Genomic DNA, 27,954 nt, shown 5'->3' on the forward strand with positions numbered 1-27,954 from the left:
GCAACTACCCCCGACAGGAGTTGAAACTTGATCAGCAGCTGTGTTTCTCAGGCCTGGCTGCATTCTGCTGCCCCTGCCAAAAGGAGATGACACCTCTCTGATTGAATTAGGGGAGTGGCACCTGGGGACTGCAGGAAACTAAACAAAGCACTGTCCTTGGCCCAGGCAAATGTTAAATTAGGGGGGTCGTAAATGGCTTCCTCTTGGAAGGAAACGGGGAGGGGCACTGCATCTGTGAGCAAGCTGAGCTTGGGGGAAGTGGATAAACCAGAAATTCCACCATGTGCTTTGGAAAACCACACCCCTCGGGGCCAGAGCATAATTTTAAAAAGATGGATAATTCATAGTGCGGACTTGTAAAAATTATATAAATAACATCATCATTCTTGTGATTTTTCTGTACACATTTTAAGAGGTGTTAGAACTCTGTACCATGTTCTGCGGCAAAACCCCATGAATTATGGAGATTGCAGACATGGGGTTCACGCTAGAAAAATGAAAAGTTACTGGAATATGTGTAGAAAGGCGGTCTACATGTGTGCCATTTTTGGTAAACGTCCGATATTGGTAAACCAACTAAAAATGAAAATAAGTTGTCATTTTTTAATGCAAGCTCTTAGAAACATCAGAGTTGGAACAGAATGTACCATAAGTAATCTGTAATATTTACATGTAATGTCAACCACTTGTGTATCTGGGAACTATGTATTTGGATCAGAAATAGATTTGTGTGCAATTTGACATGGGGAGGATCCTCTGACCATAAACCTACCTCATCACTCTGACTCACAACTCAGTTCCCCCAATCAAGGGAGAGAGGAGAACTGGGACAATGATAAGTTGAGAGGGGCAGGCTCAGTTATGCTACGCACACACCCACTTTCTAAACACATAAAAGGAGACTGTGCAGGACAGGTAGGGACATTCACTTTCCACTTTCTTGCGGGACACTTTGCCGGGAGACTCCAGACTTCAAATCCATCAATCTCCAGAGACCAGAGATCCAGAGAGACCAGAACTGTGCAGTGCTGAGAGCTGACCCAGATCGTTGTGCGCAGAACCAGTACCAAGTGGCGAGAGAACAGCAGCCAATCCTGACCCGATCCGTGACAAAGTCGCATTCCTGTCCAAAATATAGTGTGAGTACTCAGCCAGAACTGTGCAAAAACCAATCTCTTAGTTTAAAATAATCTAATTCAAACTATTTTAACCTATCTAGAACTACACCATAGCATTGTGTGTCCTTCTGTGACTTTAAAGCTGCAAAACTGTCATCTGTCATTCTGAAACTTTAAAATTTCATTTCTGAAAATCTAGCTCCACAAAATCGTCCGTATCTCTTGAACCGTTTATGATAGAAGCGAGATTTAACTTTCATTATAAAGCTTCCAGCGAACCCAGAACCGACTTCCTATTCATTATACTTTTTCCGTAATCGCGCTCGACGCACTCGGAAAAAGTGCAGCGATTTGCGATTTGGCTCAAATTTTTTCATGTGTCAAAATAGCAGCTCCTTGCTTTCCTTTGCTGAAATTCGTTTGCAACCTGACAATCATTCATAGAGCATTGCTAAAGTGATCCTGAACTAATTTAAAGTAGCTATCACTCACCCTGAACCTCTATAGAGAATTAAAATAATTTTTAGCATATTTTTCCCTTCTTTGCATACCACCTTTAAAGTACTTTGCCTGTGTTTAAAATCATGCTTGTGATCTAAGCTTGCTAGGGGGGAACTGAATTCGTATTGTACTGGGATTGTATTCCTGAAGACTGTGTGTGTTACTTCCACATCCTTACATTACATAGAATTGCCAAAAGGGGAAAAGTGATTATATTATGTTTTGCTGAAATCATATCAAGTTTATTCCTATGTTGCTGCTTTTCCACCTTGCATTTCCTTGTACCATATAAAGCATTCTCAGCTACCTTATCCTCTATACTACTCCTAAGTAATTAAACCAGTGTGTTAGTGTAACATCATCCATTGTTGATCACTCACTGTCATATGTCTAAGTGTGATATCAAATATTAATTTATTATAAAGTGTGATATTTATCTATTGCTTAATTTTTCAAATAAATCTTTTTAATTTGCAAAACAAACCTACTTCTTGGCTCAGTGCGGTCAGGGGGATTCTAAGATAGGGGCGTGATACAACGGTTCATCATCCAGATTATAACTTGTCATAAAAATATATAAATAAGGGCTTCCCTTGAGCAATCCCAGACAAGGCACTGACTTAGTGGGACTGCTTGATTGGAGTCATTAACAGAGTGGGGGCTCGTAGCCGGGTTTTCTGGATTAGATCTATCACTTGTGCAGATTAATACAGTGTGCCAGCTGACAGGATACATATCCGGTTAGATCACCATGCTGTGTTACGCTGTAAAGCACTCCTCAAAGGAACGCTCTAAGGAAACGGTCTGTTTTGCAAAATAAAATACAAACGTCTGTAAGTCAGGAAGGAAATCAATCTCCAGAATGACGACCTTGGTAGATATGAAGATAGCTAGGGAGCACCTCTTTCATAAACTGTTTGTGAGAGGTGAATGGTCTGAACAGGACCAAAATGTATGGTTGCAGGCGATCACACAACAGGTCACTACAACTGGGCCAGATATGTGCAGAGATCAGGGTCCCTTACATGTGGCCCTGAGTGAACTATATATGGCTCCTAAAGCCAAAGATGAACACAATAAGATTGCCAGGATAGCAGCATATTTGTATCTATATATGGGAGCCATGCAGGACAAATGTGCTCAAGGCCAAGATCTGGCAAATAGGCAACAGATGGCGTTAGAAAAGGCCCAATCTGATCTGGTCTCTTCTGAGCAGAGGCTGCACAGAAGCCAGGAGTCAGAAACCGAGAGTAGACAATACATCATTAAAATGAAGGAGGATATGGATATCCTGCAACAGGAAAAGGCTGACCAGGATACCAGAATTCTGGCTTTGCAGAAGGAGCACCAAGACAGTTTGGACTCCTTACAGCAGAGCCAGAAAAAGCTGGAGCAACAGATAGATTTCAACAGGGCATGCACAAAGCAGGTAGCCACCCTGCAAAGCCAATTGGATAGAGAAAAAGAGGAGAGCAATAAACTGATTCTGAAAGACCTGGACACCCAGACAGAATTTCAGGAATAGCGCCAGAAAGCTGGTGCCTTTCGAAGGCAGAGGGACGACCTGGCGGCACAGATGCAGGCTCTTAGTCAGGAAAGGGACACCTTAGACCAGGAAGTCTGCCAATTAAAAGAGAAAATTGAAGAAAATCACCTGGCCCTCCAGGGGCTGGGTGACCTCCAAAAAGAGCATCACGACTTGCTAGAGCACACCAGGAGGGTGTAAGATGCTCTGGCAAGAAAGGAGTAGGCCAGTAGGGAAGGGACTCAGGAGGTAACCCTCCTGCAGCAAAGACTGGCCCAGTACTCCAGGACCAACCAGGAAGCACAGAGGGAAAATGAGGCTCTCTGTCGACACAATGATAGGCTCCAGCAACAGGTAGCCATGCAGGAGAGACTGATAGAGTCTAGTAGGCCTTGGTTGAGGAACAGAAAGCCCAGGCTCTTGCATTGCAACAAGGAGCAGGGGCTGATAGAGATGAAGTTCGCTGGGAAAGGGAAACACCTGAGCATAACCTCAGGAGCCCTGGTACCAGAGGCCTTCATCTCTCCCAGTCCCTGGACTCTGCCACCCTCATGTCCCCTGGCGCACATGAGCACAGGGCCACAGGGATGGCAGATTACTATCCAGCCAAAAGGATGGGCTCATAGGCTAGTACCACCCAGGAATGGATGGTCGGGCATCCAGGTATGGGCACCGAAGCGCAGTGCAATTTAGTGGGGAACCCCAGGAGAGTAGGCCCACTAAGGGCATCCTGAAAATCTCTGCCCAGTTAGGTCAGTGGGGGGTACCCAGCAAATCCTGGTAGCAAGGAGGGATCTGAAGACTCCTTCGAGCATCATAGGACACAGGAGACCAGGTCCCCACATTCTGCCAGCAATTCCCAGGCTCGCAGAATCCGGGAAAACCTGGAAGATCAGACGGGCACCTCTGGGAGCAGTGCTTCTGAGTCGGAGGATGAATGGACCAGGGTTACCCGAATCAAAAAGCCTAATAAGACAAAAAAGGGCCTTGCTTAAGGACCCCTTAAAACAGATTAAGGCAATCAGGAGTGTCATCACGCCTTATCACAAGAACTCCAAGTATTCTGTGTGGGAACACTTGGAGCTCTTTGAGCAAATGATGGAGACCTTCCATTTGAAGGACAGCAGTAGCTGCATCCAGTACGTCAACTGGACATTCTCCCCTGAATACTCCAGTTTCTTTGCGGGGCTGGAGGACCAAAATCATTCAAGATGGTCCACCTATAGGGCGGCCCTCTTGAAACACTTTCTGTGCATAGAAATCCCCAAGAGGCTCACAAGGCAGCCTACAATTTGCAATGTGGGGAGGATCAGGCCCCCAAGAATTCATGCAAGAATTGAAGCGTGCCTTTGCGCAGACCACCAGAGGGTGCGCACGGACAGCAGAGAATTCATCAACACATTTTTCCATGCTCTCCCCAAATACATAATGACCCAGCTCGTGAGAGATTTTCACGAGAAAAGATCTTTAGACTGGGTGATTGAGCAAGCCACCCGCATCTATGAGGTGCAGAAACTGGTGGAAAACAAGAATCAGCCAAAAAAAAACAAAAACAAAAGCACCCCTGCTGCTGCCAAGGTGGCAGAGGTAAAGGTTGCCCCCGTTTTAGATTTGGAGATGGGGGGGCCTAAAAACCTGCCTGCACAAAATAATTCTAAGCCCAGAAGGCCCTTGGGAAAGTCACAGACAGGGAGCCAAGGAGGTAGTCCCATAAATGGGGTCCCTCACTCCCCTGATTATGTCAGTCCCCGCTACAAGGGAAACTGACCCATCCTGGGTTATGTGTGGACTCCTCCAGCCCAAGGGGGGGATCCAGCCAAGCACCTAACCCGGGGAACTTCCCTCCTAACTTCCCACAGGAGGGCAGAAATTCACCAAATCCTGGGCAGAACTTTTTCCCCAGGTATCCACCCAACTTCCAACCCCAAAACCATCCATCCTTCTTTCCCCAATTCCCTGAGCCCAGACAGCCTAATCCGGGAGAGGGGAGGCCAAGGGTGGAGGGGTACCCGAATATTCCCAACCCAGGGTATTACCAGAGAAGGGATAGCTACCCTTCCAGGGATCAGCCCAGGGGAGAAAACAGGACCCCGTATGAGCCTGAGCGGGTTTCACAACTTAAGCGCCAGGTTCTGAACATGGCACAGGATTTGGGCCGCATGCTGAGGGCTCAACAGAACCCTCAGATGGGCATGCCGGCACAGAATGCCCCAAACTCCGGGCCTGGGGCTCCAGAACAATGACGGGGGCAGCACCCCGATAACCCACCGGTTCCCAGGGAGGAGGCACAAGGGGAAGGGGGGTGTAAAGCCTTGGAGGAAGCTTCTTTCCCAACTTGTAAACAGCCCCTGGAAAACCAGGAACCGGAAACAAAATCTCCTACCCCTGGAGGTCTGCCACCCAAGGAGCAGAGAGGAGGTAGGAGAAACAAAGGACCCAAACAGACCCATTTTGTGGAGGAGGTACAGGTCTTCCAATTTGAGGGAGAGGGATCCTCAGAGGATCCTGGGAAAAGGATCTTCTCCGTCAGAGATGGGGGAACTCCTCCCATGGAAAAATGGATCCCAAGGGATTCCAACCCAGACTGGGTAGATGTGGGGATTGAGCTGTCGCCGCCCATCATTCTATCCCAGAACCAACAAGACCGAAAACCCCTGGTTCAAACTCATCCTGATGACTGCCTCCAAAAACGGGGGGGCGGCCCAGAACCGGAACCAGGGGACCCCGAAACCATTTCCAGTTGCCAACTTTTTCTTTCAGATTCCCAAGGCTCTCCACAGAATTCTGCCCAAATTTCTTCTCTCTCTAATGTCCAAAACCAGAAAAGTAGCCCACCAATTGTCCAAAAATGTGCATTATCTGTGCCCCCTTGAGGAGAAGGAGGGAAGATACTATGCCCCGATACAAGACAGGGGCAGGGTACAATTTTGGCACTGGTGGAAACTGAATCCCAAGATACCCTTTTGTCCAAAAGGGCCTTTGATGAACTAAATGCAGGAAGGGGGGAGAATTACCGTATTCCTTTCACCTCTCTCCCTGGACAACTCCAGAACTTTGACGGGAAGGAAATTCCCGTCGAGGGGACTGCGGATTTCGACATCAAAATTGGGCGACACAAGGTGAAACACCCGGTCATAGTAGTGACTCCAGAGGGCACCCTTTGTTTACTAGGGAATGACCTCCTGAGAAGGTTGTCACCCCTAATAGATTGTGTAAACAAGGTCCTCTGGACCCCGACTAGCCGACCAAAAAAATTAAAGCAGAGTGTCAACCATGTTAGTTTAAACGGCACCTGCCACATGGTTGAACAAAAATCTGAGCAAGTAGAATTTCACTTCCAGAACAACCAAATTCCAGACGTGTCAGTAATAGCAGTAGGACAACAGACTGGTGATGGGGGGTCCTCTCTATTTCTGAAAATCAACCTTCCTTCCGGTTTAAGGTGGTATTCCACACTGGAAGGAAACACTCTGAAATTCTTTACCAATCCACAATCAGACACTCCCACTCCGATAGTCCAGAAAGATGTGAAATCAGCTCAGAGCCTGGCTGATGTTCAGCAAATTGGAGAGCAGTTGTTCATCCCTGTTCAGTTAAATGATGGGAAGGACTCTGTTCTCGCCGGAGTGTGTGTGAACAACGGTAAGAGCTTCATCAGCGAAGCCATAATCCGCCAAATCCCAAAAGATCCAGCCATTCCCACATTCAAACTGATAGACAAATGGGAAATGGACCTGGAAGCACCTAATTCCAAACATCTCCTGCCAAGCAGGTGTATGCTCAAAATCTCCATTGGCAACAAGAGCATAGTCCATAATTGTTGGGTCGTGCGAGACGTCACTGCCGCCTTTTACTTAGGCAGTGACATTCTCAATCGCTTTGCCATTAGTTTGGACCTAATGAACTTCAAAGCTTGGTCCCGATTAGCGGATAATCCCATGGGCTTTGATGATCAAGAAAAAGCATTTAGGTCAGCTCAATTGCTACCTTATGCAGTTGAAATTCAGGTTAAAGAGGCAGTCGCCATCCCAGTAAGGACCCGACAATTCTCCCTGGAAGTGAAAGTTAAAAGGGGACAAGAGTTGAAAAACCCTGATGCTTATATGCATCTAAATGCTTCTCTCCAACAGCAAGGGTTGGGGGTAAACCCAACACCATTAGTCAACATAGAACATGACACCATTCCAATAGAGGTGGACAACAGCGACTTACAGAGTATTACTCTAGCCGGAGGCACCATTATTGGAATGGCGGTTGATGACCGACATTTCTCCATTGATTTAGGAAATGAACTGTTAGGACCGATCCCCAAGGACTGTTTTGACAGTGACAGTGATGACAATACAACACCAGACAGGATCTTCACCCGGCATGGGGGGAACTTCCTGGTGTACACTTCCTGCCCTTATGATAAGGAGGATGTGACTTGTGACTTCAGAAGGGATGAGATGATTTTCCAGGTTCATGAGGGCTGCCTTTCCCACCGGAAGCCCCCAGTCCAAATCAGCACTCTGACCAGGGACTTCTCCACCCAGCTGGAGGAGGCCGCGGAGATAGCGAAACCAGAAGTCTTTCCAGGCGTCAGGCAGATGGTGGAAGAGAGAGTCAACCTAACTGATGCCTGCGTGACTCTGGAACAGAAGCAAAAGTTGAAACAAGTTTTCTTGGATTTCCAAGATCTCTTTGCGGTAGACTCATATAATTGTGGTCGCACCGACATCCACACAACAACAATTCCCACGGACCCTGGCATGACTCCAGTGTTTGTGAAGCAATATCGCTTGCCTCTCGCATCCATGGAGTCCCTTAATGAAATAATTAAGAACCTTGAGTCCCGGGAAATAATCCGTCCAGTACACAGCACCGTCAATAATCCGACCAATGGATACTGGACCGTGCCTGTCAGTAGGGAGGACCAATACAAACTGGCTTTTACCTTTGGGGGCCAGCAGTACACATGGACCCGGACTCCCTTCGGATACCTCAACTCCGGCAATGAATTCAACATTTTCCTACACAAGGCCATGCCCGACCTGGGTGCGCGGGGTAACCTGGCTTATGTAGATGTCCTCATCAAAAGTTCATCTGTGGAGGAACACATAGCGGAGATCTGTTATGTTCTGACACAGTTGAGGGCCGCCGGAGCAAAACTTTCCTTTCAGAAAGCACAGTGGTGTAGAACCCGTGTTAATTTCTTGGGGCATGAGATTACTCCTCAGGGTCTCTGTCCCCAGGAAAAGAAAGTGGAAGCACTTCAGAAACTAAAAGACCCCACAACTCTGCGGGAACTAAGGAGCCTCCTTGGACTGACTAATTACAGCAGAAAGTTCATTCAGGGCTACGCAGATATTACTATACCCCTGATTCATCTTTTGAAGGGGGGGGTCAAGTGGGAATGGGGTACAGAACAATCCGAGGCAGTAAGACAGCTCAAAAGAAGCCTCTCACAAGCGCCTTGCCTAGCTTACCCTGTCAGAAACAAGGAGTTCTTCCTGGAGACAGGGTTCTCTAATACGTGCTTGACGGCAGTATTATACCAAAAGCATGACAAGGTCAATAAAGTAATCTTCTATGCGAGCAAAACTTTATCCTCTGTGGAGGAGAAATTCAACGATTGTGAGAAGGCACTCCTGGCACTCCTGGCAACGGTGTGGGCATTGAAAATTACCGCCCATTCATCCAGGGGGAACACATCATAGTGGAGACTCCGCACCAGCCTCTGCAATATCTCCAAAGTGACAGAGTCCAGGCCGGAAATGTGAGTAATTCCCGAATTACTTCCTGGATTCTGTCAATGCAAGGCTATCCTGTGGAGGTCAGTTATGGCCAAAACAAGAAGAGTCCCCTCGCGCAAGGTCTGGCTGACTTGCACGATTGTGCCAGAGAAAACTGTCTTGAGGACGAAAGTCTAAAAATCAAGGACAACATGGAGGCATACCTTAATTCTCCCCACAAAGTCTTTGAAGAAGACAAGTGTGAGGGAATGCCAACTGTCTATGTGGATGGATGCTCTTACCATGTTGACAACAACGGGGAGAAAGAACTGGTGGTCGGCGTAGGGAATGCATGGGTGAAGGAGTTTCCAGAACCCTCCGCTGGGTACAAAATTGGTCCCCAAAGTGGTCAGGTGGCAGAGTTGATGCCTGTGCATCAGGCCATCCTCACTGCTGTCCAACATCAACTCCACGAACTGGTCATAATCACAGATTCGGATTATGTACGGAACGGGTTCGTGGAGCACCTGGTTAATTGGAAAACCAGAGGCATGTTATGTGCTAATAACAAACCCTTGAAACATGGGAAGTTAATCCAAAATATTGATGATCTGGTCACCTCGAATGGGATGACCATCTACTGGAAAAAGATCAAGGGTCATTCCAAAGTAGAGGGAACAGACAAAACTGGAAATGACTTAGCTGATCAGCTGGCCAAAACCGGGGCCATCCAAGGGGATCTAATAGAGATTGAGTCCCTGTTGGGGGAAATCCAGGTCACTGCTATCACTAGGTCCCAGACAAATGCTCACAATGATCTTTCAACTGCACAATGGAGTAAGGAGACCCCAGATGCCGATTTGATTACGGCTCAAAAAGGGGATCCAATAATTGGTAAGTTTTACCAACACATTGAGGACCCTGAGAACTTTCCCCTGACGGATACCGATTACATTGGGAAAGAGGACCTTAGAGTGTTGATGAAATGTCCAAAGATGTTCCGAATCCAAGACGGTTTGTTGGTAAGGAAATCCCAAGCTGGCCATGATCAGTGGGTGGTTCCTACCTCATTCCGAAGCCTGATGTTAAGTCACGCCCATGATGCAGCCACAGCCAGTCATAGGGGGTTTCACACAACACTGGAAATCTTAAGAGAGGTTGCATACTGGCCACACATGGGGCAGGACCTCGACCAATACTTGAAGGGGTGTCTGGTGTGTTCACAATTTCAGCCATCATCCCTCACACACCGTGCGCCTCTCCAAAAGAGGGGGATGACACTGCCATGGTCAGATTTGCAAATCGACTTCGTAGGCCCTGTGATTCGCTCATCTAGAGGAAACAAGTACATGTTGACGGTCACATGCTTGTTTACCAAGTGGGTGGAATGTCTCCCGGCCCCAAACTGCAAGGCAGAAACAGCAGCTGCCCTGATGATTAACCACATCTTTTCCCGTTTTGGTCTACCTCAAAGGATTGAGTCAGACAGAGGTAGCCACTTCACTAGTGAAGTGATGACAAAGATGTGGGAGATACTGGGGATCAAAAGGAAGCTACATATTGCTTATCGGCCAGCTTCTTCTGGGGCAGTAGAATGCTACAACCGGACCATTGTGAGCATATTAAAAAAGTTTGTGGCAGATTCTGGGCCAAGTTGGGATATCCGATTACCTCTGGTCCTAATGGCCATCAGATCTACCCCTTCATCTGCAACTAAAATGTCACTGTTTGAGCTGATGACTGGACGCAAGATGGTACTTCCCCAGCATTTTCTCTACAGGACCCAAGAGCAGACATTGCTAAATGCCTCCACAACTCATGAGTATGTGGAGAATTTGAGGAAACACCTCCAACATGCTTTTGCCTATGCTCAGCGGAATCTAGAAAGATCAGCTGATAGCATGAAGACCCATTACGATTTGAAAATTTCCAGGAAAGTATATAATGTGGGAGACCGGGTCTATCTATACAATTTCCAAAGGAACCAGGCCAAACAGCGAAAATATTTGCCTACATGGAAGGGACCCTTTGAAATTATAGACAAAATCTCCCCAGTAGCTTATAAAATCCACATCCCCAAAGGTAGTCTGGCGGAAGGGGAAGACAAGTGGCTACATATAAATCAGCTAAAGTGTTGCCATCCCAGGCACACTCTGCAGCAACTGGAGGAATCCTCTGGAATCCCAGAGGGGGCAGCTCCAGAGTAATTTAGTTCCAACCCTAAAATATCCCACATACAGTCTCTAAAATATCATGATTCTGGTATGAAACTGTTTCCTGTTATATCTTGTTTTTTAAAATAAGACTGAAAAATGTATCCGGATGTATAAAATGTATATGTTCGCCACACCATTAATAGTGGTGGAAAAATGTCTAGGAATCTGTATTGCCGCTTTGCTTTATCATCCTAGGAGTGATGAAACCCGGAGACTGACCACGGAAGACGACCTGGAGAACGGGAGCAAAGATCCGAGGGGCCTGCGGTACCGCCCAATATTCCCATCAGGACAGGCGAGGAGAACCGATCGATCCAACCAGATGGAGGAAAAGATGCTGAACTGTGCCATCTGCGGAATTGGAAGAAGAGGATGTGGACATACCAGCGCGTGGATCAAAACATCCTTTGCACCGACTCCCCTCGACTCGAAATCAAAGCTCAGTCGGGTGGGGGGGCGTGTTGGGTGTCATGACCCACGTTTGGACTATTATGCTGCAACACTTGGTGCTGTGGGCTTAGGAAATCCAAGAGGGCGGAGAAGCCCACATTTGCGCCAGAATCCTGGAGAACCGTGCAGTCTTTGCGCACAACAAAATGGTCGCCTGACCTGCCACCCACCAGTATGAGTGTGAGGGGCCAGGAGTGCCATTAGTGAAATGTGTGCCAAAGGAAAAACAGCAGTGCCGGTGGCTAAAAAAAAGCGCTTTGAAATCACCTTTGTTTCTCTGAAATGCAAGCTAAAAATGCCTATTTTAAACATTGCAAGATATTCAAAAATCTCACTGAACACCAGCAGACATTTGGCAGAAGGTAGACTTGTGTGCATAAAAAATCTGGAAAGAGAAAGAGCCTAAAATAATGTTCATAATGAAACTGGCTGAGCTATGGATGTCAGCAGCCTAAGTTAAATTGGACTGAAAGACGCTAAAATATAAATGTTTAAAATAAATGAGTGACCTACTGTGGAGTGTCACATAGTTTGCAACTGTTAAATGTCATAGTTTTGAACTTAGAATCAGTGTTCTAGCTGCATGTGTAAAAATTGCAAGTTTGGTTTGAATGTAGAAAACTGGGAACCAAAGTGACATTTGGCTGAAGCCTGGCTTGAAGAGAGTGAATTCTGCCCGGCAACTAGCCCCGACAGGAGTTTAAACTTGATCAGCAGCTGTGTTCCCAGGCCTGGCTGCATTCTGCTGCCCCTGCCAAAAGGAGATGACACCTCTCTGATTGAATTAGGGGAGTGGCACCTGGGGACTGCAGGAAACTAAACAAAGCACTGTCCTTGATCCAGGCAAATGTTAAATTAGGGGGGTCGTAAATGGCTTCCTCTTGGAAGGAAACGGGGAGGGGCACTGCATCTGTGAGCAAGCTGAGCTTGGGGGAAGTGGATAAACCAGAAATTCCACCATGTGCTTTGGAAAACCACACCCCTCGGGGCCAGAGCATAATTTTAAAAAGATGGATAATTCATAGTGCAGACTTGTAAAAATTATATAAATAACATCATCAGTCTTGTGATTTTTCTGTGCACATTTTAAGAGGTGTTAGAACTCTGTACCATGTTCTGAGGCAAAACCCCATAAATTATGGAGATTGCAGACACGGGGTTCACGCTAGAAAAATGAAAAGTTACTGGAATATGTGTAGAAAGGCGGTGTACATGTGTGCCATTTTTGGTAAACGTCCGATATTGGTAAACCAACTAAAAACGAAAATAAGTTGTCATTTTTTAATGCAAGCTCGTAGAAACATCAGAGTTGGAACAGAATGTACCATAAGCAATCTGTAATATGTACATGTAATGTCAACCACTTGTGTATCTGGGAAATATGTATTTGGATCAGAAATAGATTTGTGTGCAATTTGACAAGGGGAGGATCCTCTGACCATAGACCTACCTCATCACTCTGACTCACAACTCAGTTCCCCCAATCAAGGGAGAGAGGAGAACTGGGCCAATGATAAGTTGAGAGGGGCAGGCTCAGTTATGCTACGCATACACCCACTTTCTAAACACATAAAAGGAGACTGTGCAGGACAGGCAGGGACATTCACTTTCCACTTTCTTGCGGGACGCTTTGCCGGGAGACTCCAGACTTCAAATTCATCAATCTCCAGAGACCAGAGATCCAGAGAGATCAGAGATCCAGAGAGACCAGAACTGTGCAGTGCTGTGAGCTGACCCAGATCACTGTGCGCAGAACCAGTACCAAGTGGCGAGAGAACAGCAGCCAATCCTGACCCGATCCGTGACGAAGTCGCATTCCTGTCCAAAATATAGTGTCAGTACTCAGCCAGAACTGTGCAAAAACCAATCTCTTAGTTTAAAATAATCTAATTCAAACTATTTTAACCTATCTAGAACTACACCATAGCATTGTGTGTCCTTCTGTGACTTTAAAGCTGCAAAACTGTCATCTGTCATTCTGAAACTTTAAAATTTCATTTCTGAAAATCTACCTCCACAAAATCGTCCGTATCTCTTGAACCGTTTGTGATAGAAGCGAGATTTAACTTTCATTATAAAGCTAAGATTCTAGGCTTTCCGAAGAACCCAGGACCGACTTCCTATACATTATACTGTTTCCGTAATCGCGCTTGACGATCTCGGAAAAAGTGCCGCGATTTGGCTCAAATTTCTTCACGTGTCAAAATAGCAGCTCCTTGCTTTCCTTTGCTGAAATTCGTTTGCAACCTGACAATCATTCATAGAGCATTGCTAAAGTGATCCTGAACTAATTTAAAGTAGCTATCACTCACCCTGAACCTCTAGAGGGAATTAAAATAATTTTTAGCATACTGTTCCCTTCTTTGTATACCACCTTTAAAGTACTTTGCCTGTGTTTAAAATCATCCTTGTGATCTAAGCTTGCTAGGGGGAGCTGAATTCGTATTGTACTGGGATTGTATTTCTGAAGACTGAGTGTGTTACTTCCACCTCCTTACATTGCATAGAGGGGGGGTGAATTGCCAAAAGGGGAAAAGTGATTATATTATGTTTTGCTGAAATCATATCAAGTTTATTCCTGTGTTGCTTCTTTTCCACCTTGCATTTCCTTTGCCATATAAAGCATTCTCAGCTACCTTATCCTCTATACTACTCCTAAGTAATTAAACCAGTGTGCTAGTATAACATCATCCATTGTTGATCACTAAGTGTGATATCAAATATTAATTTATTATAAAAGTGTGATATATATCTATTGCTTAATTTTTCAAATAAACCTTTTTAATTTGCAAAACAAACCTACTTCTTGGCTCAGTGGGATCAGGGGGATTCTAAGAGAGGGGCGTGATACAAGGGTTTATCATCCAGATTATAACTTGTCATAAAAATATGTAAATAAGGGCTTCCCTTGAGCAATCCCAGACAAGGCACTGACTTAGTGGGACTGCTTGATTGGAGTCATTAACAACTCACGGGGGCTCCCTGGGGGTTGGGGCAGATGTTAGGTGGTGTCAGCACTTGAGGGGACTGCCTGGGGGCTGTGGCAGAGTCAAGGAGGTGTGAGGGGGGTGTATTAGCAGGGGGCTGACTGGGAGATGGGTGGAGGCCATGGGGCGAGGGGAGACTGGTGAACTATTAAGGGGCTGCCTGGGGGTTGTGGCGGAGTTCAGAGGGCTGTTGGGAGGGGGGTGTACTAGCAGGGGTCCGCCTGGGGTTGTGGCTGAGGTCAGGGGTGTTAGGGGTGTGTGCTAGCAGGGGGCTGCCTGAGGGTTGTGGTGGAGGTCAGGAGGGGGTGTACTACCAGGGGGCTGCCTCGGGGTTGTGGCGGAGGTCAGGGGTGTTGGGATGGGAGTGTACTAGCAGAGGGCTGCCTGGGGGTTGTGGCTGAGGTCAGGGGTGTTAGGGGTGTGTGCTGGCAGGGGGCTGCCTGAGGGTTGTGATGGAGGTCAGGAGGGGGTCAGGAGGGGGTGTACTACCAGGGGACTGCCGGGGGGTTCTGGCGGAGGTCAGGGGGTGTTGGGATGGGAGTGTACTAGCAGAGGGCTGCCTGGGGATTGTGGTGGGGGTCAGGAGGGGGTTAGGAGGGGGTGTACTACCTGGGAGGTTTCTCTGGGTTGTGGCAGAGGCAGGGACTGTTGGATGGGGGTGTTGGGAGGAGGTGTACTAGCAGGGGTCTGCCTGGGGTTGTGGCAGAGGTCAGGGGGGTTAGGGGTGTGTGCTTGCAGAGGGCTGCCTGAGAGATATGGCAGAGGTCAGGAGGGGGTGTACTACCAGGGGGCTGCTTGGGGGTTGTGGCAGAGGTCAGGGGGTGTTGGGATGGGGGTGCACTAGCAGGGGGCTGCCTGGGGGTTGTGGCAGAGGTCAGGAAGGATTTAGGAGGGGGGTGTACTACCAGGGGACTGCCTGGGGGTTGTGGCAGAGTTCTGTGGGTGTTGAGATGGGGGTGTACTAGCAGGGGGCCATCTGTTGGTTGGGGTAGAGGTTCTGGGGGGGATAGGTGTGGTGTGAGGACTTGAGGGTGCTGACTGGGGGTTGTGGAGGAGGTCAGGGGTGTTGGGAGGGGGGTGTACTAGCAAGGGGCTTCCGATGGGTTGGGACAGATGCCAGGTGGTGTGGGGTGGTGTCAGCACATGAGGGGACTGCGTGGGAGCTGTAGCAGAGGTCAGGGAGGTGTTGGGAGGGGGTTGGGCTAGCAGTGGGATGTCTGGGGGTTGTTGTGGAGTACAGGAGTGTGTTGGGAGGGGGTGTGTCCTAGCAGGGGCAGCCTGGTGGTTGTAGATGAGGTCCGGGGGTATTGAGAGGGGTGTGTACTAGTGGGGTCCTGTCCGGGGGTTGTGGCAGAGGTCAGGAGGGTCTTGGGATTGGGGTGTACAAGCAGGGGTCTGTCTGGGGGTTTTAGTGGAGGTCAGTGGGGGGGTGTACTAGCAGGGGGCTGCCTGGGGGTTGTGGAAGAGGTCAGGTGGTGAGGGGAGGGGGGTGTGCTGGCATGGGGCTTTCTGGGGGTTGTGGCAGAGGTCAGTGGGATGTTGGGAGGGGGATGTACTAGCAGGGGGGTGCCTGGGGTTGTGGAAGAGGTCAGAGGGGTGTTGGGAAGGAGATGTACTAGCAGGGGGCTGCTTTGGGTGATGGCAGAGGTCAGGAGTGTATTATAAGGGGGTGTACTAGCAGGGGGCTACCTTGGGGTTGTGGCAGAGGTCAGGAGGGTGTTGGGAGGGGGTTGTACTACCAAGGGGCTGCCTGGGGGTTGTGGCTGAAGTCAGGGGGTGTTGGGATGGGGGTGTACAAGCAGGGGGCTGTCTGGGGGTTGTGGCAGATGTCAGGGAGTGTTGGGAGGGGGTTGTACTAGCAGGGGGCTGCCAGGGGGTTCTGGAGGAGGTAAGGGGGTGTGCTAGCAGGGGGAAGCTTGTGAGTTGGGATGGAGGTCAGGGGTGAAGGGAGAGGCAGTGTATTAGCACAGGGCCACCTGGTGGTTGGGACAGAGATTCTGGGGGGTGAGGGGTGGTGTCAGGAACTGAGGGGGCTGCCTGGGGGTTGTTGCAGATGTCAGGGGGCTGTTTGGAGGGGTGGTGTACTAGCAGGGGGCTGCCTGGGCATTGTGAAGGAGCTCAGAGGAGTCTTGGGCAGGGGGTGTTCTATGAAGGGGCTGCTGAGTGGTTGGGGCAGTGATCAGGGGGTGAGGAGAGGGGTGAACTCACAGGGGCTGCTTGGGGTTTGGGGCAGATGTTGGGTGGTGCGGGGTGGTGTCAGCACTTGAGGAGACTGCCTGGGGGCTGTGGTAGAGTCAGGGAGGTGTGGGAGGGGGGTGTACTAGCAGGGGGCTGACTGGGAGATGGGTGGAGGCCAGGGGGGTGAGGGGAGACTGGTGAACTATCAGGGGGCTGCCTGGGGGTTGTGGTGGATGTCATGGGGTGTTGGGAGGGGGTGTACTAGCAGGGGGGTTATGGAAGAGGTCAGGGGGTATTGGGATGAGGGTATACTAGCAGGGGGCTGCCTGGGGGGTTCTGGTGGAGGTCAGGGGTGTGTTGGGAGGGGGTGTACTAGGTGGGGGCTGCCAGGGGTTGTGGCAGAGGTCAGGGGGTGTTGGGAGGGGGCTGTACTAGCAGGGTCTGCCTGGTGGTTGTGGCAGAGGTCTGAGGGGTTAGGGGTATGTGCTAGCAGGGGGTTGCCTGAGAGTTGTGACACAGATCAGGACGGTGTACTACCAGGGGACTGCCTGGGGTTTGTGGCTGAGGTCAGGGGGCGTTAGGATGGGGGTGTAGAAGCAGGAAGTTGCCTGGGGGTCAGGGAGGTGTGGGAGGGAGGTGTACTAGAAGGGAGCTGACTGGGAGATGGGTGTAGGCCAGGGGGTTGAGGGGAGACTGGTGAACTATCAGGGGGCTGCCTGGGGGTTGTGGTGGATGTCAGGTGGTGTTGGGAGGGGCTGTACTAGCAGGGGGGTTATGGAAGAGGTCTGGGGGGTATTGGGATGAGGGTGTACTAGCAGGGGGCTGCCTGGGGGGGTTCTGGTGGAGGTCAGGGGTGTGTTGGGAGGGGGTGTACTAGGTGGGAGCTGCCAGGGATTGTGGCAGAGGTCAGGGGGTGTCGGGAGGGGGCTGTACTAGCAGGGTCTGCCTGGTGGTTGTGATAGAGGTCTGGGGGCTAGGGGTATGTGCTAGCAGCGGGTTTCCTGAGCGTTGTGACAAAGATCAGGACGGTGTACTACCAGGGGGCTGCCTGGTGTTTGTGGCTGAGGTCAGGGGGTGTTGGGATGGGGGTGTAGAAGCAGGAAGTTGCCTGGGGGTTGTGGTAGAGGTCAGGTAGTGTTGGGAGGGGGGGGTGTACTAGCAGGGGGAAGCTTGTGGGTTGTGATGGAGGTCAGGGGATGAGGTGAGGTGCAGTGTACTAGCACAGGGCGACCTGGTGGTTGGGACGGAGGTTCTGGGGGTTAGGGGTAGTGTCAGGACTTGAGGGGGCTGCCTGGGGGTTGTCGCAGAGGTCAGAGGTATGGCGGAGGTCAGGGGGTGTTTTGAGGGGTGGTGTACTAGCAGGGGCCTGCCACTGGGTATTGTGGCGAAGTCAGGACGGTGTCATGAGTGGAGATGTACTAGCAGGGAGCTGCCTGGGGGTTGTGGAGGACGTCAGGGGGGTCTTGGGAGGGGAGTTTACTATGAAGGGGCTGCAGAGGGGTTGAGGCAGAGGTGAGGGGGGTGTGGAGAGAAGGGTGTACTCACGGGGGCTCCTTGGGGGTTGGGCAGATGTTGGGTGGTGCCAGCACTTGAGGGGACTGCCTGGGGGTTGAGGCAGAGTCTGGGAGGTGTGGAAGGGGGGTGTATTAGCAGGGGGCTGACTGGGAGATGGGTGGAGGCCAGGGGGTGAGGGGAGACTGGTGAACTATTACGGGGCTGCCTGGGGGTTTTGGCGGAGTTCAGAGGGCTGTTGGGAGGGGGGTGTACTAGCAGGGGTCTGCCTGGGGTTGTGGCTGAAGTCAGGGGTGTTAGGGGTGTGTGCTAGCAGGGGGCTGCCTGAGGGTTGTGGTGGAGGTCAGGAGGGAGTCAGGAGGGGGTGTACTACCAGGGGGCTGCCTGGGGGTTGCGGCGGAGGTCAGGGGTATTGTGATGGGAGTATACTAGCAGAGGGCTGCCTGGGGGTTGTGGCTGAGGTTAGGGGTGTGTGCTAGCAGGGGTTGTGGTGGAGGTCAGGAGGGGGTCAGGAGGGGGTGTACTACCAGGGGCTGCCTGGGGGTTGTGGCGGAGGTCAGGGGGTGTTGGGATGGGAGTGTACTAGCAGAGGGCTGCCTGGGGGTTGTGGTGGGGGTCGGGAGGAGGTTAGGACGGGGTGTACTACCTGGGGGGTGTCTGGTGGTTGTGGCAGAGGAAGGGGGTGTTGGATGGGGGTGTTGGGAGGAGGTGTACTAGCAAGGGGCTGCCTGGGGTTGTGGCAAAGGTCAGAGGGGTGTTGGGAAGGGGATTTACTAGCAGGGATCTGCCTGGGGTTGTGGCAGAGGTCATGGGGTTTAGGGGTGTTTGCTTGCAGAGGGCTGCCTGAGAGTTATGGCAGAGGTCAGGAGGGGGTGTACTACCAGGGGGCTGCCTGGGGGTTGTGGCGGAGGTCAGGGGGTGTTGGGATGAGGGTGCACTAGCAGGGGGCTGCCTGGGGGTTGTGGCAGAGGTCAGGAAGGGGTTAGGAGGGGGGTGTACTTCCAGGGGACTGCCTGGGGGTTGCGGCAGAGTTCCGTGGTGTTGAGATGGGGGTGTACTAGCACGGGGCCACCTGGTGGTTGGGGCAGAGGTTCTGGGGGGGATAGGTGTGGTGTGAGGACTTGAGGGTGCTGACTGGGGGTTGTTGCCAAGGTGTACTAGCAAGGGGCTTCCGATGGGTTGGGACAGATGCCAGGTGGTGAGGGGTGGTGTCAGCACATGAAGGGAATGCCCGGGGGCTGTAGCAGTGGTGAGGGAGGTGTTGGGAGGGGGGGTGGACTAGCAGGGAGCTGACTTGGAGTTGGGGTGGAGATCAGGGGTCGATGGGAGATGGATGTACTAGTGGGGGATGCTTGGGGGTTACGTCAGAGGTCAGGGTGTGTTGGGAGTTGGTGTACTAGCAGTGGGATGTCTGGGGGTTGTTGTGGAGTACAGGAGTGTGTTGGGAGGGGGTGTGTCCTAGCAGGGGCAGCCTGGTGGTTGTGGATGTGGTCCGGGGGTGTTGGGAGGGGTGTGTACTATTGGGGGCCTGTCAGGGGGTTGTGGCATCGGTCAGGAGGGTGTTGGGAGTGGGGTGTACTACCAGGGGTCTGTCTGGGGGTTGTAGTGGAGGTCAGTGGGGTGTTGGGAGGGTGTACTCGCAGGGGGCTGCCTGGGGGTTGTGGAAGAGGTCAGGTGGTAAGAGGAGGGGGGTGTACTGGCATGGGGCTGTCTCGGGGTTGTGGAAGAGGTCAGAGGGGTGTTGGGAGGGAGATGTACTAGCAGGGGGCTGCTTTGGGTGGTGGCAGAGGTCAGGAGTGTATTATGAGGTGGTGTACTAGCAGGGGGCTACCTTGGGGTTGTGGCAGAGGCCAGGGTGGTGTTGGGAGGGGGTGTACTAGCAGGGGGCTTATGGAAGAGGTCAGAGAGGTATTGGGATGGAGGTGTACTAGCAGTGGGCTGCCTGGGGGTTGTAGTGGATGTCAGAAGGGTTTGGGAGGGGTATGTTCTAGCAGGGTGCTGTCTGGGTGTTGGGGCGGAGGTCAGGTTTATTTTGAGGTGGAAGTAGCAGAGGGCTGTTTGGTTTTTGGGGCAGATGGCAGGGGCGTAACAGGCAGTGTCAGGGCTTGAGGGGGCTGCCTGGGGGTTGTGGCAGAGATCAGAGGTGTGAGGGTAGGAGGAAGTTTGTTTTGTAGCAGGGGGTTGCCTGGGGCTTGTTTGCAGAAGTCAGGAGGTTTTGGGTGTGTACTTGCAGGGGGCTGCCTTTGTGTTGGGGCAGAGGGCAGGAGTCAGGAATTGATGGGGCTGCTATGACTTAGGTGTGTAGGTCAACAGTTTAGGTGCCTTGAAACTAGGGGTGGCGTTCACAGTTTCGCCATGGTGCTGCTTCCAGTTACAGGGAACAGTCCACAGATTCACCGGGGTGCTTGCTTGCCTTGTGGGGGACGGTTTGCAGTTTCACCAGCGAGCAGCTTGAACTTAGGGTTAACGGTACATAGCTTAGGTGCCACTTGGAGTTAGGGGTGACAGTGTCCATTTTGTGTATCGCTTGGAGTTAGGGGTGATGCTTGGAGTTATGGGTGATAGTCTGCAGATTCGCTGGTGCTGCCTTAAGTTACAGGACATAGTACGCAGTTCTGCCGAGGTGATGCCTTGCGTTACGGGAACAGTACTCAGTTTCGCTAGGGTGCTGGATGGTGTTGAAAGGTCTGGCGCAAAGGTGGTTTGTTTATGCAAGTTTTATTTGCTTGGGGGCGTTTTGTGAGCATTCCAGGAGGAATTTGTGTTTCATTAGTCCACTTTTGAATCCATGAAGACTTGGAACGCGCACACATTTTCAAAGGCGCAAGTAGGCGAACATTTGTTTATTGTGCTAAGTAGTTTGCTGGGACTGCGCGCAATTTCTATGAATTGGGCCCTACGACTTTGCAATTTACACAATTCGTTGCTATTGAATTCCAAAGTAAAACGGAAAGGCTTAAAGCATGTGCCCTCTCTGGCCTCCCGAGCGCGGACGAAAGGTTTGACACCGTTGCCCAGGAAAAAGATGGGATCGTTTGTCAGTTTAATCACTACGCTTCATGTCAAAAGTTGTAAGTTCAAGTAAGGCCTCTTTACTAAAGTACACTCTGTGAGCGAGGCTAACGTCCTTTCTATTCCGCGGTTCAGAAACCCAGCTCTTAATTGTGAACACATTGCGTATGTCTGAGGTATTAACACATGCTCCTCACTCGGTGCACATTATTGAAAATACACTTCTGCTGTACAGCTATATGTATACTTTTATTTAATGCCTCATCAAAAACACAGTTGTCTCTAGTTACATACATGTTTCTTAAAACAAAATAAAAAATGGCAATATAAATATCAGCCTGTCCATTATCTGCTTTCACATCAACTTCTATAGTATCGTTCAATTTCTGCTTGAACTTATTTACTATTTAGAATAATGAAATCTTTCGAATATTTTATGATCTTGGATTGGGTTTTCAAATTGATACCCCACAATGCAATACCGATGAAAACGAGTTGTTTCCTCTAACTCTATGTGAAAATATTTAATGAAAAACGACAGAGGTGAAAATGAGGAGTTAAATAAACGTCACGTATTCACTTATACTTAAACACACAAAACTAATCAAGCTTGTCCCATTACCTGAGTATAAAAACATTATTTTCGTGATAAGCAGTGCATTAGGTTTTACTAAGAAATATGTTAAATTCGCGAGCCTCTGCCATGTCATTAGAACACTAAACATGTGACTTTCACAAATATCTAATAATATATTTTCACTGAAACTGAGGGGGTTACCACAGAGGCCGCAACATCCTCCCCTTACACGCACGATATCAGTTTCCACTCATTTTCTTTTTTTTTGTACCGTTTCACGGTGTATGCTTCTTCTAAGCTGCCCTTTTTCTCTTGCAGATTCCTGGACACTGCAGACTGCCTCTGAATCATGATCCTTATTTTGTTTTTTAAATGTTAAATGGTGAATGCTGAGAATTGTGACCTTTTGGGAGGGTTCTTTTCACTTCTTTCAGAAAACCTTATTTTTCTAAAATAAGACCATGCTAAAACTAAATTCTTCATGGTTGGTGACTGTTTCAATTGAATTTTATTATTTATATTTTAGTCTAAGATATTTTGTATTCATGTTTTATAATTGTATACTTTTGTCATTTTATTTTATTTAAAAGGAGATGGACCCATAGAGACCTTAATTGTACAGCATTCTGGTGTTTCTTTTCACTTTTGCCGTGAGGATCCCTTTACAAAAATAATTTAAATATGTTTTCAGCTTTAATTTATGTCAAAATGTGTTTTTTGGAAGCCAGTCAGTTTAACAATGTTTACAGAAATAACATTTCCAGTGTCATGAGTGCCAGGACCACGTGTCCCTTCACTTCATTTTTATTGTGCTTTTAATTATCTGCCCATACAGTAATGGCAGAAAGTAGAAACAGGCTCCTGCCAGTTCCCCCCACATTCCCTGCTGCAGCATCCCTCTTGAATGCTGGTTTGGTTCCTTGGCAGACATGTGGTTGATCTGTAATTGTAGGACAACAACAGTTCAGTCTCTGCTTTCAATTTGCGTGCATGTTTTCCCCTGTTATTTTCTTTCTTTATGATGATGATATTAATTGTTACCAGAAATCTTTGTGAAATTACTGAGGAATGAAATGATAAGTTAAAAAGCAGACTGCTGTTGGATTATTGGCAAGCAAAACGAGTTAGACAAGTTGTGACTCATTCCAGTTATTTTATTTGTTTGGCAAATATGACATAACGATGCATGTTTAGAAAATATAACAAGATACGATGCATAATTACATGCCCCAGGCATAATTCAAATATAACAACTAAGTGTGTTTACCATCAAGGCCGTTTACGTGTTTTGTTTCTATGCTTGGTATTTGTTTTACGATACATAAAGCTATTAAATCTATTGCTATTTGGGACATATGTAACAAATACTTAATGACTGGAAAAACCTTAATAAGTCCATTATGAAGAAGCAACACCTCCAAAACGGGGCAGAAAATGGCACAATGCAAAATTCGTTCCACATAAATTAGAGTCAGTCCAGATTTCAAATGCACCATTCCATCTTTATCTCCAGAGCACACCACAACAGCAATAGTTTCATTTTGAAAGGTTTGTATTGCAGTGGCTTTAGCATAAGAGGGTTTTAGATGGCGGTGGTGGTTGGGTGGAAGGCCCCACTGGATTCCTACTGTCCCTCAATGTGATAGCCTGCATCGATGATTATACATGGGTTTACTTGGTAGGAATTTGATAGGTCCCAGAGATCAAAGAACTTCACTCACCAAAGTACATTTAGTAGAGTATCCTTAGTGTCTGAATTGATTATCTCAATGAGCAGAAACACAGCAGTAACTATAGAATCTGCTTGCTGCCAAGAATGGGCAGAGTCACCGACAGGCCATCATCATTTCACAGTGTCAACAATAGAAGAAGTGAGAAAAACAATGAGCAGAGAGACCCTTAGAGGAGGGGAAGGAAGAAAGCTGGGGAGCAAAAGTAACATATGTTAGAACCAAGTTACACCACGAGAGTGGCAGAGTTTTAAAGACTGAAACAATATAGACTTACCTAGTGTTCCTTGTACCTGATATTTAATGAATTCATTCATGGTCGATTTTCGAGCTTCTGATGAGAGTGATAATGTAGAACTGAATCCAAATGTCATAGTAGTGAGGAAGAGAACGATAGATGTGTCAAATTAACGTCTCATGTGTATGTTATGGCACTGGCAATCTGAGTTGTGTGGGAATGCAAGTGCCAAACTGGTGTTGTCTGGAGGTGCACGAGTATTCCAATTGGCTTTTATGGTTTGAAGAGCAATGGCAGTGTTAACGTTCGGAAGTTCAAACGGTGTCTAACAAGGTTAACATGAGTTTTAATAGGGGCAATGAAGATATATTTTAGTGACACATTTATGTTTGTAGTAATTTTACTGTATATGTTACTTACAAGCAGGGGATCACCAATGCTCACACTTACTTGTTGCAGGTCCCTGCTGCAATTTTCAACACAGAAACTTATGATTTTTAGATGTCCTTTTTTAATGGATGCATATGTTAGCAAGTGCGAAACCAAGACAATTTCCATATGAATCCATTGGTTTTACACTAATGGAAATCTCATGCAGGAGTAGAAGCGGGTGCCCCTTGGAAAGGCACACAAACGAGTTGGAGCGGAAAATCAATAGACCTTTCTTTTACACTTTAATTTTTCACTCTGCTCATTAGAAAGTGGACCCAGAGTGTGTTTGTACTTCTGATACAAATTTAGTATACCAGACAGGGTCCCGCCAATTGAAGGGAAGCACCCCATAAATTGTCTTTAAGTCCATCAATGTGTATTTTGTCATTTATCCATAGAACATTGCAGTACATAAAGGATAAGGATTATGTTAAGGCTTGTGGAGCAAGTCATCCATGTGGTCCAGTTTCAAATTGTCATAAATTCTCTTGCATCAAAGGATATGTTCAATGGTTCCTTCCATTCATTTGCATTTCACGTTTTGTTCGTAGATCTTTCATACATGTTTTGAAGAAGGATTTGCACCCAGGAAAGAAAGATTGACCAATCAAAGTCTGCCTTTCCTGGGCGTGACTATTGCATTCCCTGCCGGCAATGCAAAAAAAAACATAACATAGAAAAAGGACTAGGTCCCTTTCGGATGACGGTTGCCATTTTGGAACATGTTTTCCACGGTCATCCAAAAAAAGGGACCTAGTCCCTTTTCCATTCTAATTGCAGAGACAATTGTTTGGGCATTTTCTTTTCTCAGACGGGAGATGGGCACACGCTGAGCTCATCTCCCGTCAGCTGGGCAAAACATAATATTTGCACCCCAGTAAATCCCGGGGTGCAAATAGCTTTCACACTGAGGCTGAGGAGGCGTACATGGGGTATAACGGCCTGCAGCCCGAGCTGGGGCCCGAGCAAAAGCTAGGTCTGTCGGGCCGTTAAATCCCATGTCCGCCCCTAGCCGAGGCATGAAAGCTAAAATATGATGCTTTAGTGAGGGGCTTATTTAATAATAGAATGCTGTCTTTTGACGTGTCGTGGGCGGGCATTTATGTTTATTTTGTTGTGATTTTGAAATCAATCACCAAATGCACCTTTTGCAATGGTGCAGTGGGTAAGCAACCAACACAAGGATTTTCTGAACTTTTATCAAGTATATATGGCTTGCAGAATAGATACCAGGCCATATCAAATGTTTTTTTTCCTTATGCAATGACATATTGAAAGCAATGAACAATTTGTCATTAGTCTCAACCCTACCTTTTTTTGTGGATTTGAGCATTACCCTCAGCATTACATTGATATGGTGAAATATATGAATGCCAATGGAAGAAACGTGGTTAGTGAGGGTTCCAGTTTCATTTCATTTACTGTTTACCATAATTGTCTGTTACATTCTGGAAAATACGAAATAGCTTATTCTCAATTGGCTGAGCCTAAAACTTCTTTGAAAGTAAAACATAACTGGGTGAATCATTGCCTAAGGTTCAAAAAATGTAACGTCCAGACTAATAACATACAATTTACGAAAACAAGATGAAACAAGCAGCAATATAAAACCTTGCATCTGGATAGGAAGAAAAGAGTTCACATTTGATATGAAACAATGTGTGTGAGAGCGTCCACAATGCATTTTCTTCTATTGCATGCCTTCCTCAAATACTCTGACAGGTCCCAAGCAACAATCAGGGGTTTGGCATGCAACAAGAACATAAGTGCCGGGTGGCAGTGAGTAGAATTAGCTTCTCTCAAGAGTGGGATAATGGTTTGTTTCCTGATGTCATGATAACACGAGCAAAACAAGACAAAGGGTGCAAGGTCTTCTTTCACAGCCCCACAAACCAGACAAGCCAAATTCTGTTCATTCCCCTGCCATTTCTTCATTGTATCTCTCAACAGCAGTAAATTAAAACGTGCCCTGGTCTGTGAACAGCGATTCGCCTGTGTCGCTATGCGTCCAATAGGGCTGAGTGATAACCAGCTCGTAAGAGGCAAGTATTGTCTATAAGACTTAAGAGAGAGGCCAATGGATTCTCGTTTTTTTAAGGTAAGGAAGCAAAAGCCCTCTTATACATTCTGCTCCTCGCAATTGCTAAATGTTGAGCCGGACATTGTACATTTGGGGCGTTCCCCTCTCTCACACAATCAGAAATTAATTTTTGACATGGTATTTTTGCCCATTGGAACCTCGCATCAGGGATCTAATAATTTTGTGTGTCACAGAGGCTCTCGGATATGACCAAATCCCCAGTCAGTGCAGAAACGGTGCTTCATGTCAGTCGTCACCAACATGCAGCTCTACGTGCACAGCGTAGTTGGAGGCGGAACTGGGGAGGCCCAACACTTTTTTCAGAAAGTGGTTCTCAATGACTTCAATGACCAATGTGTTTTTTGGTCCCCCACAGTGCTGCCACATTATTGGTGACAGCCTTTGTTTGTGCCCGATACACTTCCATGATTATACCGAATGGTTGACCTTTGCACATTTTCATGATTCTTGCAATGACCCCCAAAGCCTGTTTCATTTTAATGCTTTGATTACGGACATGGGCTGTCCCCCTCCAATTTTCTGACAAGCAAGTGTCTACTTGCAAACTTGGTTCCCCTGAGGATAATAGACCCATTACTCATCATGATGCACATTGTTTATTTTTGTCCCCCTCCCAGGGCTGCATACCAATACTGCTGACTTGCTGGTGTTTATTGTTAGTTTTAAGGCTGTCATAAAATCAGTGTAGGCATTAATAAGCTTTTGAATGGCTATCAGTGTCCGAGCAATGAGGACCGAATGCTTTAGCACCCACCCAGGGATAGTGTGCTTTTGTGTTCACAAGGGCTTTAAACAGGCAATTTATGTAAAGGGCAAATAGGACTGGCACAAGAGTGCAGCCCTGGCACACTCCAGTATTAACCTCAAAATACCCAGTACATTGACCCCATTCCCCAAAGAGAACACAAGCCCTAGTGTCTTTATGAATTAATTGAAGGACCTTTAATAGCTTGAGTGGACGGCGCAAGGGCCCGAGTTCCTGCCACAGAGAAGCTCTGTCCACCTTATTGAATGTGGTGCTCAGGTCCATGAAGGGTAAGTAAATCGGTTCCCCCTTGCCATAGACAGAAGATGCCCATCAAGTACAAATTGAGGGCCTGATCACTGTTGCCCAATGCAGGTCCTCTGAGAGAACTTGACTAGTTAAGATCCAGTCCTCGACATGTTGCTATATGACCTGTGCAAAAACTTTGAAGGAGGTGTCCCGCAGTGAAATTGACCTGTAAGCCAACGGGCTTCCAGGATCACCCTTTTTAAAAATGGGATGAATAATTGTACTTTTCCAGGATTGTGGATAATTGCCTATTGCCAAATAAGAATTAAAGCAGGCTGCCAACAGAGGGACCCACAAGTCCATTTCTCCCTTATATAAATCTGAAATGTCCACCTCCTTCAAAGTTAGCCACTGCGAAGACCAACGGTCTCCCCCCCATACCTACAGGCTTGTCCCTGATATAAAATTGAAAAATGATCTAACCAAGTTTTAAATTGCGGGCCTCCTGCAACAAACTTCTTAGAGTCTCCTGTAGGAACGGCCAGCGAGAGGTCTTTCCATGCTTTATCATCCAGGCAAACGTTTCTATGTCCACAGTCCCTTTATTATCAGCCTTGACAACGTCTCCCCTGGAACATCCTTTATTTCATAAGGTCCTCAATAAAATGT

Source organism: Ambystoma mexicanum, chromosome 5q, assembly GCF_040938575.1.
Source record: "Ambystoma mexicanum isolate Mex_15411 chromosome 5q, UKY_AmexF1_1, whole genome shotgun sequence".
In the NCBI taxonomy this organism is placed as follows: Eukaryota; Metazoa; Chordata; class Amphibia; order Caudata; family Ambystomatidae; genus Ambystoma; species Ambystoma mexicanum.